The sequence below is a fragment of the Suncus etruscus genome, chromosome 15 (assembly GCF_024139225.1).
Source record: "Suncus etruscus isolate mSunEtr1 chromosome 15, mSunEtr1.pri.cur, whole genome shotgun sequence".
In the NCBI taxonomy this organism is placed as follows: Eukaryota; Metazoa; Chordata; class Mammalia; order Eulipotyphla; family Soricidae; genus Suncus; species Suncus etruscus.
The window spans coordinates 52,214,324-52,227,884 of NC_064862.1; the positions used below are offsets into that span (position 1 = coordinate 52,214,324).

General features: G+C 43.8%; 1 protein-coding gene across 1 annotated transcript in view; it reads right to left on the reverse strand.

Moving 5' to 3' along the window:
- The window catches only part of MCU (mitochondrial calcium uniporter), a 157,944-nt gene that overhangs the window by 138,914 nt on the left and 5,469 nt on the right, over window positions 1-13,561 (reverse strand). The gene's annotated exons all lie outside the window — the stretch shown is intronic.

Consider the following 13,561-nt stretch of genomic DNA (forward strand, 5'->3'; position numbering starts at 1 on the left):
TCACACAACTCCCTATTTAGGAGTTGTCTCAAAATGCTGACTTGGAGCCGGCGAGGTGGTGCTAGAGGTAAGGTGTCTGCCTTGGAAGTGCTAGCCAAGGAAGGACCGCAGTTCAATCCCCCGGCGTCCCATATGGTCCCCCCAAGCCAGAGGCAATTTCTGAGTGCTTAGCCAGGAGTAACCCCTGAGCATCAAACGGGTGTGGCCCCCCAAAAAAAAAAATGCTGGACTCGGGGTAGGAGAGACAGGGCAGCAGGTGTCTAACCCCAGTCTGACTGCACCCCACAAGCATCTCCAGATTTAACCTTGGCTATCCCAGCATTTCCCAGGGCCCAGGTGAATCTGTACATGGACTGAGCCACATCCTCTGCCTCCCCTTCCTCCCATCAAACCCCATCTCTAACCCTAGTTGGACACAAAAGTTCAAGAGGGCTCTTCTGGACCCCCTGAGCACAACTGTGCAGAAACCCCCCCCCCCAAAAAAAAAACCCAACCAAAACTAATCAAAATGCTTGACTTAACAAATTCAATCAGAAATCATTCAAAATCAAGAAAAAAAAGTATAAAAGACTTTTTCTGTAACAATTCTCTTTCCTTGTCTTACTACTGGAGCAAAAAATAATTAGTTTAAAGAATGGTCAGTTTGGGGGCCGGGCGGTGGCGCTAGAGGTAAGGTGCCTGCCTTGCCTGCGCTAGCCTTGGATGGACTGCGGTTCGATCCCCCGGTGTCCCATATGGTCCCCCAAGCCAGGAGCGACTTCTGAGCGCATAGCCAGGAGTAACCCCTGAGCATCACCGGGTGTGGCCCAAAAACAAAAAAACAAAACAAAACAAAAAAAAAAGAATGGTCAGTTTGCAAGACAAATAATGAAAATAAGTATTTTTAACTAACAAAATGTCTCCTCCTTCCATCTAATTATTCCCAACCCCTGTACCTCAAGCCCCAAATATATTTACTGACTTGGAGGTATGTTCAGCACCCTTTCCCTGAAAACACAATAACAGAAAAAGGCAGTTGAGTTTTATCATTTTTTTTTTTTTGGTTTTTGGGCCACACCCATTTGACGCTCAGGGGTTACTCCTGGCTATGCACTCAGAAATCGCCCCTGGCTTGGGGGAACCATATGGGACGCCAGGGATCGAACCGCAGTCCATCCTACGCTAGGGCTTGCAAGGCAGACACCTTACCTCTAGCGCCACCTTCCCGGCCCCAAGTTTTATCATTCTTGAGGCACAAACATCTGTCTATTCATTAAAAAAAAAAAAAAAAAAAAGATAATTCAAGCACAGTAAAATTTGGAGATCACCCAGGAATAGTCTTTTGACCAAAACTTTATTTACAATGAACACTTTTTTTTTTCAGTTTTTGGGGCACACTCAGCAGCGCTCAGGGGTTACTCCCGGCTCTGTGCTCAGAAATCGCTCCTAGCGGGCACAGGGGACCATATGGGATGCTGGGATTCAAACCATCATCTGTCCTGGGTCAGCTGCTTGCAAGGCAAATGCCCTATTGCTGTGCTATCTCTCCTACCCCTACAATGAAAACTTAAAGTTCTCTCTTTTTAACAGAGAGCCCGGTTCAAATTGCTGAGGTGTTCATGAATTTAATTAGAAGGCAAAATTAAGTTAATAGCATGCCTGGCTTTCTTGGGAACCTAACATTTTCTGCTTAATTTTGGCTTAGGTTTGCCTTGCCTTAGCTGAAGTCCCCGGAATTCATTCCATTTATTAGTTATTCCCTTGCTGCCTCAGCATTTCTGGCTAATGCACTGTAGCAAATTATATGTAGGTGCAAAATTAATGAAGTCCAGTATTTATTATGTATCCTGCAAAAATCTTCCAATCTTGGGTCGGAGAGACGGGACAGCATTTAAGGTACTTGTGCCTTGCATGCAACTGACCCTTGTTCAATCCCAGACATGACGTGTCCCCTAAGTACCATCAAGAATGAGCCCTGAACACAGAGCCAGTAGTAAGCCCTACCTACACCTTTGGATGTGGCTACCCCCTGCAAAAAAAAAAAAAAAAAAAAAAATTCCAACCTTTATCAAAGATGCTGCAAATGAAAATAACTGTATGGAGCTGGAATGAAAAATATGTATCAAAGAGTACCTTTCAAAAAGTGATGATTATGTAAAGATTTACTACTGGTAAATAGATATATAAGACTTACTAGAGAAACAAAATGCCTAGCCCCAAATTGCAAACAGTTCTGAACATAAAGAAACAACGAATTAACACCAACAAGTTTTCCTCACCCCACCCCCAGCTTCTCTTGAGCTTGAAAAATCTCCCAGTTTAAATAGAGTAAAACTCAGCTTTAGCTGCAGCAGCTCAGCCCTCATAAATCTGGCATATCACAGCAGATGCTGTCTGCATTTTGCACCAGATAAGTTCATCTGGGTAAGGAAACATTTCCCTGTGCCGCCTTCTCTCATGAAGTACGAAGGGTTTCCCTAGGAATATAATGAACCAGGACATTCCAAACCAAAAAAGGAAACTAGCTTTTATTTTGCAATCAAAACAACATTCCTAGTCCCACTAAAGATGACATAGTATATTCCTCTTCCTGCCCCCCCCCCCCCGCTCCCCATCCTGCAAAATGTGCAGCGAACAAAAGCATGGTTAAACATTTGTAATGGAGAACAAAATACCACAAAGTTGTTAAACATAAACGAACTGGAACCACATGGATCAGCGAAGTCATGTTTCAAGTATGAAGCAAAAGGAACAAACTGCCTAAGATCCTGATGTTTATGAGACCTTAAAGTCGAAATGAAATGTGTTTATCATACCACATAATATTTAGAGATCTATCCATGTGTCTAGTCGAAGCATAAACACATATACCTGAGGATGGTAAACACGGAACTGAGAGATTTCGGAAAGTGGCAATGTTGGTACCAATCACTACATTTGTGATGTTTCATTCACTTCTAGAGCCCAGCAGAAATACATTACTCCAACTGTCATGACATGCTTGATATCCTTAAGAGATGGGATTTTCCCCCTTGCATGTTTGACTGAACAAAGTAAGTATTTTCCTTGGTGAAGGGCATCTTTCATGCAGATATGAAGAAATTTCTTGGAGCCTCTGAAGATCTATTCCAGGTACATCTTCTATCTTTGCTTCCCTAGGACTGAGACTTTCTGATGTTGAGATATGACCTTCAGCCCCAGCTTGCCCTCACTTTTATTTACCAAAGATACTTGTTTTAGGCAAGAAATATATACACTCTCCCTATCAGAAGAAAGACTATGGTTATAGATTTAAAACTCACCTAACTTGTGTGGCATTTGTGGACTTGGCTTCATCCTGAATCAAATGCCAAAGCAGTCAATATTAAAATGCTAAAAAGAACTGACTAGAATTTAGTTCTTTACTGAATAAATTAAGGCTCCCAAACTCTATAATATGCAATTCCACAGTTCTGTGGTAGAACTGTGTGCAATTACATTTACGCAGCATTACATTTTAAAGCTTAAGTCAGAGATGAGAATTAAAACCAAAACTAAAAAATTCCATTTTCCTTATGGTTAAAACTTTTCTTGGCATTAAAGCGAAACAAAATAAGGAAAGGAAGCACAAGATTAATGTGCAGATTTATAATAAGAACCAAGTATTTCCTTAGGATTCCCTCAAAAATGAAAACAAAAGCAAATCACTATCACACCTTTGAGAAGAGAAAATTCACTTTTCCTATGTACTCAGTAGCAATAACTAAAAGATCATGGGAAGGGGGGGTCAGGAAAGAGAAAAAAATGAACAGAGATAGACATATGCCCCTATTCTGAGGAGAGCTCAAAATATGCTCAGGGGCTCCTCCCAGGATACTAAGCAGAAGTTCAATGCCAGTCAGAGGATGTGGTGCTGCTCGGGCCCAGCAGAGCCAGGGACCACCTGGCCACCCCAGCAATATTTTGGAGGCTGTAGTGCTACATCCAGTGAGCTCTGGATGCTGTGTGGTACTTGGGGATGAATTCAGGTTGGGTGTAGGCCAAGTGTTTGCCTAGCTCCCAGCCTTATTCTTGTTTAAAAACAAACATAAGGCCCGAGAGATAGACGGAGGCAGGGCATTTGCCTTGCATGCAGAAGGACAATGGTTCAAATCCCAGCATCCCATATGATCTCTCGAGCCTGCCGGGAGCGATTTCTGAGTGTAGAGCCCAGGAGTCATCCCTGAACACTGCCGGTTGTGACCCAAAAACCAAAAACAAACAAACAAACATCAACCCCTCCAGAGTGCGATTATCTTTTCTGAACAGTTTTAGGGGGTCCTTGGGACAAATGCCACCAAGTGAAATTTAGAGCGTATGGAAGATCAATCCTTAGTGTTTTGAGAAGTGTCCACATTGTCCTCTTAAAAGACTGTACCTGTCCAAACTCACCAGCAATGACTAAGACATGGTGCTAAGTTTACTGCAGCACTATTCACAGTCACCAAAATCTGAAAACAACCCAGAGTCCAAGAACAGGGGCACACATATGCAATTACATACTACTCTGCTAGTTAAAAAAAAAAAAAGATGAAATCATGCAATCACTCAATGGACGTGACCCCTGAACATAGTCATAGGAGCAGCCAAAAAAAAAAAAAAAAGAAAAGAAAAGAAAAGAAAAGAAAACCTCTGCAAACAACCCAAAAAAAAAAAAACAAAAAAATGTTTTTAAGGAATATAGGGTCTGAGAGGTTGCACAGGGAGTAGGGGTATGCTCTGCATCCTTCCAAGCCAGCATTCCATGATTATTCCTGGCACTAATGAGTATAGCCCAAGGGGCACCCAGAGAGCTGCTACCAAAGAAGCCCTGGTGGGATCTGGCACCACAAGGCTCAAGCAGCACCACATCTTCTGCCCTCACACTGAAGGACCAGGCCAATGAATCAAGATTCAAAGATTCACCAAATAAAGGGGTAGGGGGTATACCTCAGTGATAGAGTGCTTGCCTTGCAAGAGTTCTGAAGCCCTGGTTTCAATCCCTGTTACTCCCCCCAAAAAAGAATAAAATGTAGGGTCATGTCTGAGGTGGCTATAGGGCACAGCACAGACTCCCAGCACCTCATGGTCCTCTGAACATCACCAGGAGTGGCCCCCAAACAACACTGAGTGTGGTCTACCAAAATATAAGTCACTGTGGATGGGAGAGCTAATTCAATGGGAAGCTGCTCAGGCTCTCTGCCTGCTGCTCTCTCCAGCCCTGGTCTCCAAAACAATAACAGAAGCAATCCTTGAGCATCATAATATATGGGCCCAAACCAACAAAGGAATAGTATCAAAAATGTTTATCTTCTTATTAGCCTTTACAACTTCTGCCACCCCATTTATCTATCTCTAATCCTCCTTTAAAGTCATCTGACATCTATCCCTATTCAAAATTAAAAATACGTTTTAATCATAGTTGGCCCCATGCCCTGGTCCCCATTCATGGCAGCAAACACAATTCTGGCGGAAGGAATTTAGGAGACAGAGGGAGCAGGAAGCGAGGTAGAGGTTCACTCCAATACAAATACCTCCAGAATTGTTCTCTGCACAAAACCCATGTAAAAGCTCTGGCACATCTCTCTCATGCTGCTCCTTTCTCCCACCCCCTCACCCTGCAGTGCCCAGCCCTTTCCTCTTCCCTCTTCACCTCTTTTTTTTTTTTTTTTTTTGGCCATACCCGGCGATGCTCAGGGGTTACTCCTGGCTGTCTGCTCAGAAATAGCTCCTGGCAGGCACGGGGGACCATATGGGACACCGGGATTCGAACCAACCACCTTTGGTCCTGGATTGGCTGCTTGCAAGGCAAACGCTGCTGTGCTATCTCTCCAGGCCCTCTTACTGCATTAAAAGGCAAAGAGAATGAGACAGTCCACAGCTGCATGAGCCACAATGCTGCAGGGGTCAGAACGCAACCTCGAAGACCTTTCACCACCATTTCTCCCACACTGGCTGCATGTCTGCTCTCCTAACTCTCTGTATGTAGAAGGAACATGTGGAAGGACAGATAGCTCAGGGCTCACAATGAATCCCCAGAGTGTGGTTACGAAGGAGAACAGTGCTGGCAAGCCTCAATTTATAACGAACAGATGAGAACATTCCCTGCTTTCCTCAAAATTCCATTGTGAACTGTTTTCCTCTTCCTTGAGCTCTTCATCTCTCTGATACCCTCCCCAGCTCCCATACCCCCACCGCCACCCATCACCTCCCAGCTCTTCCTCCCATTTCCCCCCGTAGTTTGGATGGGAGGAAACAGATAAAGGAGAAAAGTGGGACTAAAGGCTCGAGGGACTACTTGTGAGGAGAGCAGGGCAAAGTGCTCAGCAAGGTATCATTGAGGAAAGCAGTCTGGGGGTAGGGTGGTGCTGAAACCAGATGTGCTTTGATGGAGAGCAGGTGGGTCACAGCACCTCAATAAAATGGAGGGGCAGGATGACAAAATAGGGGGGCGAAAATGATGCTCCTGTCTTGAAAAGGAACAAGTCGGCAATTTTTCCTCACTTCAAGTCCTTCTAAGAGGCAAGTATATGACGATCATATACAAGCCACTGAACATTAACTGGTGCACACTCAGAGGGCTGCCCTACAGAACTCAGTTTTCTAATGGGGGTGAAGAGGTGAGGTAAAAGGAACCCTGAGACATCAGTGGAGGCAAATTGATACTCTCTGAGCTTACTAACAGTTCTGTAAATCATGGTGCCTAATAAATCCTGAAAAAAAGAAATGACTTCTAATGTCTTCTATGAAAATCATTTGTCTTAGACCCAGAGATGTTCTTTGTCAAATATCCTTATTTAACGGACACAAATATTCACACCAAAAGAGAAATTGGAAAGGGCATAAATGGAAAAGAGAGAGATAGATCCAAATGCCTGAAATGAATTAAAATGCTAAGAAGCATAAGGATAACTTTCCAAGTATAATATTTTTTCTTTTGCATCCCTCTCATAGAAAACAGGAGTAGCAAACACAGTGGGCCGCGCATCTCTCTACATTTCTAATGCAGAGACGGTCACTAAAATCTCATTGAGAAAGGTTCATATTTAACAATGGCTAATTTAAACAAAACCATCATACTAAGGGGACTCAAATACTACTTAAAAAAAATGGGAAACTTCTTTTTAAAATGAAGTCAAAGTGAATTACTTCAACATGTAATTAAGGAACATGAAATTAAGAGTTTCCGCTTTGGAAGTACCTAATAATCACACTATACTTTTTCAACCAAGCACGGCCGTGGGCTCATCATGCTATGTAAACTTTTAATCACACTGCTGAGCAAAATTCTCCATGCTCTAATGGTCTGGGGAAAGAAAGGGGTGGTAGGAATCTGGGGTTAAGGTGTGCATTCAATTTTTTTTTGGGCCACACCCGACGGTGCTCAGAGGTTACTCCTGGCTGTCTGCTCAGAAATAGCTCCTGGCAGGCACGGGGGACCATAAGGGACACCGGGATTCGAACCAACCACCTTTGGTCCTGGATCGGCTGCTTGCAAGGCAAACACCGCTGTGCTATCTCTCCGGGCCCACATTCAATTTTTTTTTTTTTTGGTTTTTGGGCCACACCCGGTGACGCTCAGGGTTTACTCCTGGCTATGCGCTCAGAAGTTGCTCCTGGCTTGGGGGACCATATGGGGCACCGGGGGATCAAACTGCGGTCCGTCCAAGGCTAGTGCAGGCAAGGCAGACACCTTACCTCTAGCGCCACCGCCCGGCCCCCACATTCAATATTTTTAATTATTTCTAAATAACAAATAAGGATCAGCACAATTATAAACACAAAAGTTGACACAGAAAAGACAACCAGGAAGCACCTCTAACTTCAGTGTGGAAAAAAGGAACAGCAAGAAATAAAGTTTCTGAATTGGAGGAAGAGTTGGGCAGGCCTTACCCTCTGAAACTCCTTCCATCAATTCTATGCTAGCTGAAAGATACTCTACCAGGGGTCTCAAACTCAATTTACCTGGGGCCACAAGAGGCAAAGTCGGAGTGATCCTTAAGTGCAAAGGCAGTAGTAAGCCTTGAACGTCGGAGGGTATGACCCAAACAACTAAAACAAAACAAAACAAAAAAGATTCCTCTAGGGCAGGGACACAAAATGTTGTACGGAGGGCTATTTGCGGCCCACGGGCCGCGAGTTTGAGACCCCTGCGTCTACCCCATCATCAAATCCCACCCTTCACTTCTAAACCTCCCTCTTTCCCATCACCTTTTTCTAGTTCTAGGCTATTATTGCTGGGCCTTCCACTCTTTCTCCTTTCTGTTCTCTCTACTGCCAGTGTGATCCATCTTTGTTTCCTTACTGCAGACTCTTTCATTGCTCACCCATGAATAAGAAGCCATGTTCTCAACTGAGACTTGAACAAGAAAATCACTGGAAATGGGCCCCAACCAACATTTCCAAAGCCAAGCAGAATCAATACTGCACAGAAATGCATGCCTTGTTGGTTCAAGCAACTTGTTCTCTCTCTCTCTCTCTCTCTCTCTCTCTCTCTCTCTCTCTCTCTCTCTCTCTCTCTCTCTCTCTCTTTCTCTTCCCCTCCCTCTGTCCCTCCCTCTGTCTCTCCCTCCCTCTCCCCCCCCCCCACACAGAAGATATCTTTCTGCACCAGGTTGAATGCCAAAGCCACCACTGACCTACATGCTAACTACAAGTCCTTCATGAGTCCCCTCACAGCCTCTGGCCAAAGCACTGTGACAGGAAGGAGGCTGGTGGGAAGTCAGACTGTCTGTGCGTCTATGCCCCGTGTGACCCTTGCTGGCCATGTGGTTCTGGACAAATCACTCCCTAGTACTGACTAATTTACCAGCTGGGATCCGGGCAAAAGGCCTCACCAGCGAGTCTCTCTCTGTAAAACAGGATGATCACAGCACCCACACACAGGCTGCTGGGAGAACTAAACAAGAGCCTGGGACATGGTACCCCTGATTAAATATCATGGTTATTACTAATAGTTTCCAACCTAAGCCCTGAAGATTTCACACACACACACACACACACACACACACACACACACACACACACACACACACACACACATTCTCTAATACCCTTACCCCACATACACACACACACCATTCTCTAATACCCCTTATCCCTTCGCCCAGTGGCAGAACCAGGAAGGGCTGGGCCGCCAGTCCACTCCACTGTGCCCTCCATAGCTACTGGCTTCATTCTCAAGGGCGCATCTAACGCTCCCTCTGAACATCCGGAAGAAACAGCGCAAAGCACAGATCTTGGCAACCCTGTTGGTCCAAGACTTCAAGGCTCCCAAATCCTCCAGAAGAATTTCTTTCTCTTTCCTGGTCTCCAAGTTTCTATTTCACTGTCTCCCAAAAAAAGAGTTCTATAGCTACTTGCAGGTTACCAGTCCTTTGTAATCTGCATTTCCTCATAGGGACATCAGGTCTGGTACCATGCCTGCAGGGATATTGTGGAAGGCAGTGCACAATGGTAGAAGGGTGTATGGCACCATCTTTATCAAATCTGCAGAGTAGAACTTTCTAGAACTAAACAAAACCATAAAGATTCCTAGGAGTCCATATCTTTGACCCTTATCAACTAATAATCTGGGGAGGTAAGTAGAGAAAGGGTTGAAGAAACAAAAATTCTGTGTGCCTAGGGTCCTGGGTCTGTCTCTCAGTCTATCTATCTCTCTGATCTCTCTCTGTGTGTCTCTCTCTGTGTCTCTGTCTCTCTTTCTCTCTCTCTCTCCACGCACACACACAACTGGATTTCAGAAATTCTTTCTCTCTCTCTCTCTCTCTCTCTCTCTCTCTCTTTCTCTCTCTCTCTCTCTCTCTCTCACACACACACACACACACACACACACACACACACGCACACACACACACACACAGAGCCACCCACCCACCCACCCCTGGATCTCAGCAATTCTCCTCAGAATGTTCTCTATCTATTGGGGTAGGAGAGTTCAAGCCAATCTCTTCACCCTTCTATTATCTGAATACAATGAGTCAATAAATTAACTTTCTCTACAGCTAAAGCAGACACTAATATTCTTAAGTATCTTGATTAATACCACTTATTCTAGAGAAGTAGGAGGCATAAAACAGGCCTATCTTAGAAGGCAAAACAGACGTTTATAGGGAAGGGGGTTAGAGTGACAGCACAATGGGGGAGGGTATTTGCCTCATATAATGTCAACCCAGGTTCTTTCCTCGGCATCCCATATGGTCCCCGAGCACTGCCAGGAGTAATTCCTGAGAGCAGAGCCAGGAGTAACCCCTGAGCGTTGTTTTAGGGTGTGGCCCCAAAACAAAAAAGTTGTTGGTTTTGGTTTTCTAATTACTTTGTTTAAACGCTGTGGTTACAAGGTTATTCATAAAACAGTTGGGAGTGTTTTTTCACAGTTACAAAGTTGTTGATGACTGAGTTTCAGTCATAGAATGTCCAACATCCTTCACTGGTGCACATTGCCTGCCACAATTTCCACCAGTTTCCTTCCCACCCTCCCAGTCCACTGCCCTCTTCCTGCCAGCTTCTGGGGTAGCAATTTTTCTTCTTTCTCTGAGACCTTCGCTCTCAAAGGCTCCTGTAACACCAAGGGTCAGGACAGTACCTTTGAGACAGCCTCTGGGCAGCCTCGTAAACTAAATTAGCTGCTCTGCAATTTTCTAGGGATAATTAAAGTGTTCCCCAAACAGTACAGTGAATAGCAAATGCTAAGAGTTAATATGCAACAATCAAAACCTGGAGACTCAAAGCATAAAAGATGAACATCCCAGCCTTCTATGTGAACAAAGGCTATTCACGTCCCTGCAGAATCTCTGGGAAAGTCTTGTTTTTGTAAGTGAAGAAATTGTGACTTACAACATTCTTGAGATTTCTGGTGCCAGATGCACTTCACATCCGTCTATATCACATTATGTCCATCAACAAAAGTTCTAGCTTCCATCTCCATCATGGACCTCTGATCAAGACACCCCAAAGCTGGCTTTATTTCCCTTACCCTTGTCCTCTTTTCTTTTTTCACGTGCCAAAAATAGAGCCCTCAAAAAAAAAAAAAAAAAAAAAAAAAAAAAAAAAGGAGAGATAGCACAGCAGCGTTTGCCTTGCAAGCAGCCGATTCAGGACCAAAGGTGGTTGGTTCGAATCCCGGTGTCCCATATGGTCCCCCGAGCCTGCCAGGAGCTATTTCTGAGCAGACAGCCAGGAGTAACCCCTGAGCATCGCCGGGTAAGGCCCAAAAACCAAAAAAAAAAAAAAAAGACAAGTTCCTCACCGTTGAGGTGGCGCTAGAGGTAAGGTATCTGCCTTGCAAGCGCTAGCGTAGGATGGACCGCGGTTAGATCCCTGGCGTCCCATATGGTCCCCCCAAGCCAGGGGCAATTTCTGAGCACTTAGCCAGGAGTAACCCCTGAGCATCAAATGGTTGTGGCCAAAAAAAAAAACACACACACACACACAAAAAAAAAAAAATAGAGCCCTCCCACGCAAAGACAATATGTGCTCCCACCACTTCAACTGCATCCCCTTACCAAGCTCTTAAGTTTTAAGGTGCCAAAACAAAATTTGTCCACAACTGTCTTAGAAAGTTTTATTTCAGGGAAAAGCACTGAATCGTTGATGTCATTGGCCAAGTTTTCTTTTTATCAATATAAAAAAATTCCCAGTCTAAAAAAAAGTTCCCATACTGTGCACAGTTTAGTAGGGGTTCAATAAGTCACTAAGCTTTGTACTTGGTCTGAAAGTCAACTTTAATTTTTACACAGATCGTCTCACTGAAAGCACTTTATGTAGTGAAAGAGAAAAGATATGTTCCTTTGTTCGATCTACAGAGGAGAAATTATTAAGACTGAGTGTGACTCTATGGGTCTGCTGGAAGAATTCGATACGAACTCACTTTTTTGCTTCCTTTTTTGTTTGGGGCTCACACTAGCGGTATGCAGCTCAGTGCTCAGGGGACCAAGTGGTGCTGAGGAGAGGACCCTGGCAGGCCTCCTGCATGCCAAGCATCTGCTCCAGCCCACTGAACTATCCCATAGACCCAAAAGTCCCAGCTGAATCACCTACCAAATGAGCCACATGGGGGCCCAGAAGATGGCTCCAAAGTTTAACGCACTTGCCCCACAAGTGAAAGATAATAAGTTCAAACCCTAGTAAAGCCTCATGCACTGAGATGATGAAGGAAAAAAGCCCAATTGTTTGTGAACCCTGGCGGGGCCCAGAGGGAGCATCAGTGCTCCAAAAGACTAGGTAATCTTGACTACCCCACTCTCTGAGATTCCTAGAGAGGGAAAGAAAAGGTGCTTGTTTAAGGAAAAGGAGAATATATATATATATGTATATATATATATATATAAAATTCTGTATATATATTCTATATATATATAATTCTGTATATATATATATAAAAATTCTGTATATATATTCTATATATATATATAAAATTCTGTAAGGAAAGAACCATTGAGAAAAATCAGTGAATGTAGAAACCATTTGCGAATCTGTAGTACCTTGCAAAGTTACTAAGAAAAAGCCCATCTCATGATCTTTGTTCCTCCCTCTCAGGGCTTTTGAGCTCTAAATTCTTGTATTCCGTTAAGTACATGATGTCTTCCATGGTAACATCTCTACTTTCCAAATAACACGTTGTTACAGTAATTCTAATATCTCCATGAGCCATGGCATAGTATTAGTCAATCAAATAAAGACTAGAGGGGTACCCGATACTGCATGACTGTCTCCCCTCTGAAAGTGAGTCTTTAATCTAAATCCTAACTTCAGAAAAACAGTGAATTTTCAAGAAAACGCAGAGACTCAAAGGTAGAGTATATAAAGAAAAAGAAAGAAATCAGAGCCCCTTGGGATTCAGAAATGTTCAAGGAATCAGCATTTGATGGATAAAACCTCACATTTAAACACTCACACATTTGAGGGAGTTACACGATAGTTTTCACAATAAAGAAGATGCTCAGATATAGAAAAGATGGTTACTTTCTTAAGAAGTATCCTGAAGGGGCCGGAGAGAGAGCATGGAGGTAGGACATTTGCCTTGCATGCAGAAGGACAGTGGTTTGAATCCCAGCATCCCATATGGTCCCGCCTGCCAGGAGCGATTTCTGAGCATAGAGCGCTGTCGGGTGTGATCCAAAAACCAAAAACCAAAAACCAAAAAAAAAAAAAAAAAAAGAAGTCTCCTGGAAACATTCATCCACAATATTCATCTTTATATTCAGAGAGGCTCACAAGCAGTGCTCAGGAGGCAAAGTGGTACTTTGTAGGTTTGGCAGTGTTAAGGGATACCGTATTTTCCGGCGTATAAGTCGACTTTTGAAACAAAAAAAAAGGTCAACCGAAAATCGGGGGTCGTCTTATACGCCGAGTATATCCCGAAAAATGTTTCAATATGCCACTAAACAAAAATTGTCTGAATATTGCCACAAAATGAATTTTCCAACTCGATCCTGCACCAATCACTGCAAGGCTGCTCGGACCGCCTCTCCAACTCAGCCAATCCAAGCAGGCTTTTGATGCATGCAAATTAGACAATGTTCTGGACCGAATCTACACTGTCAAAAGCCTGCTCAGATTGGCCAGAGTCAGAGAGGAAGTCTAT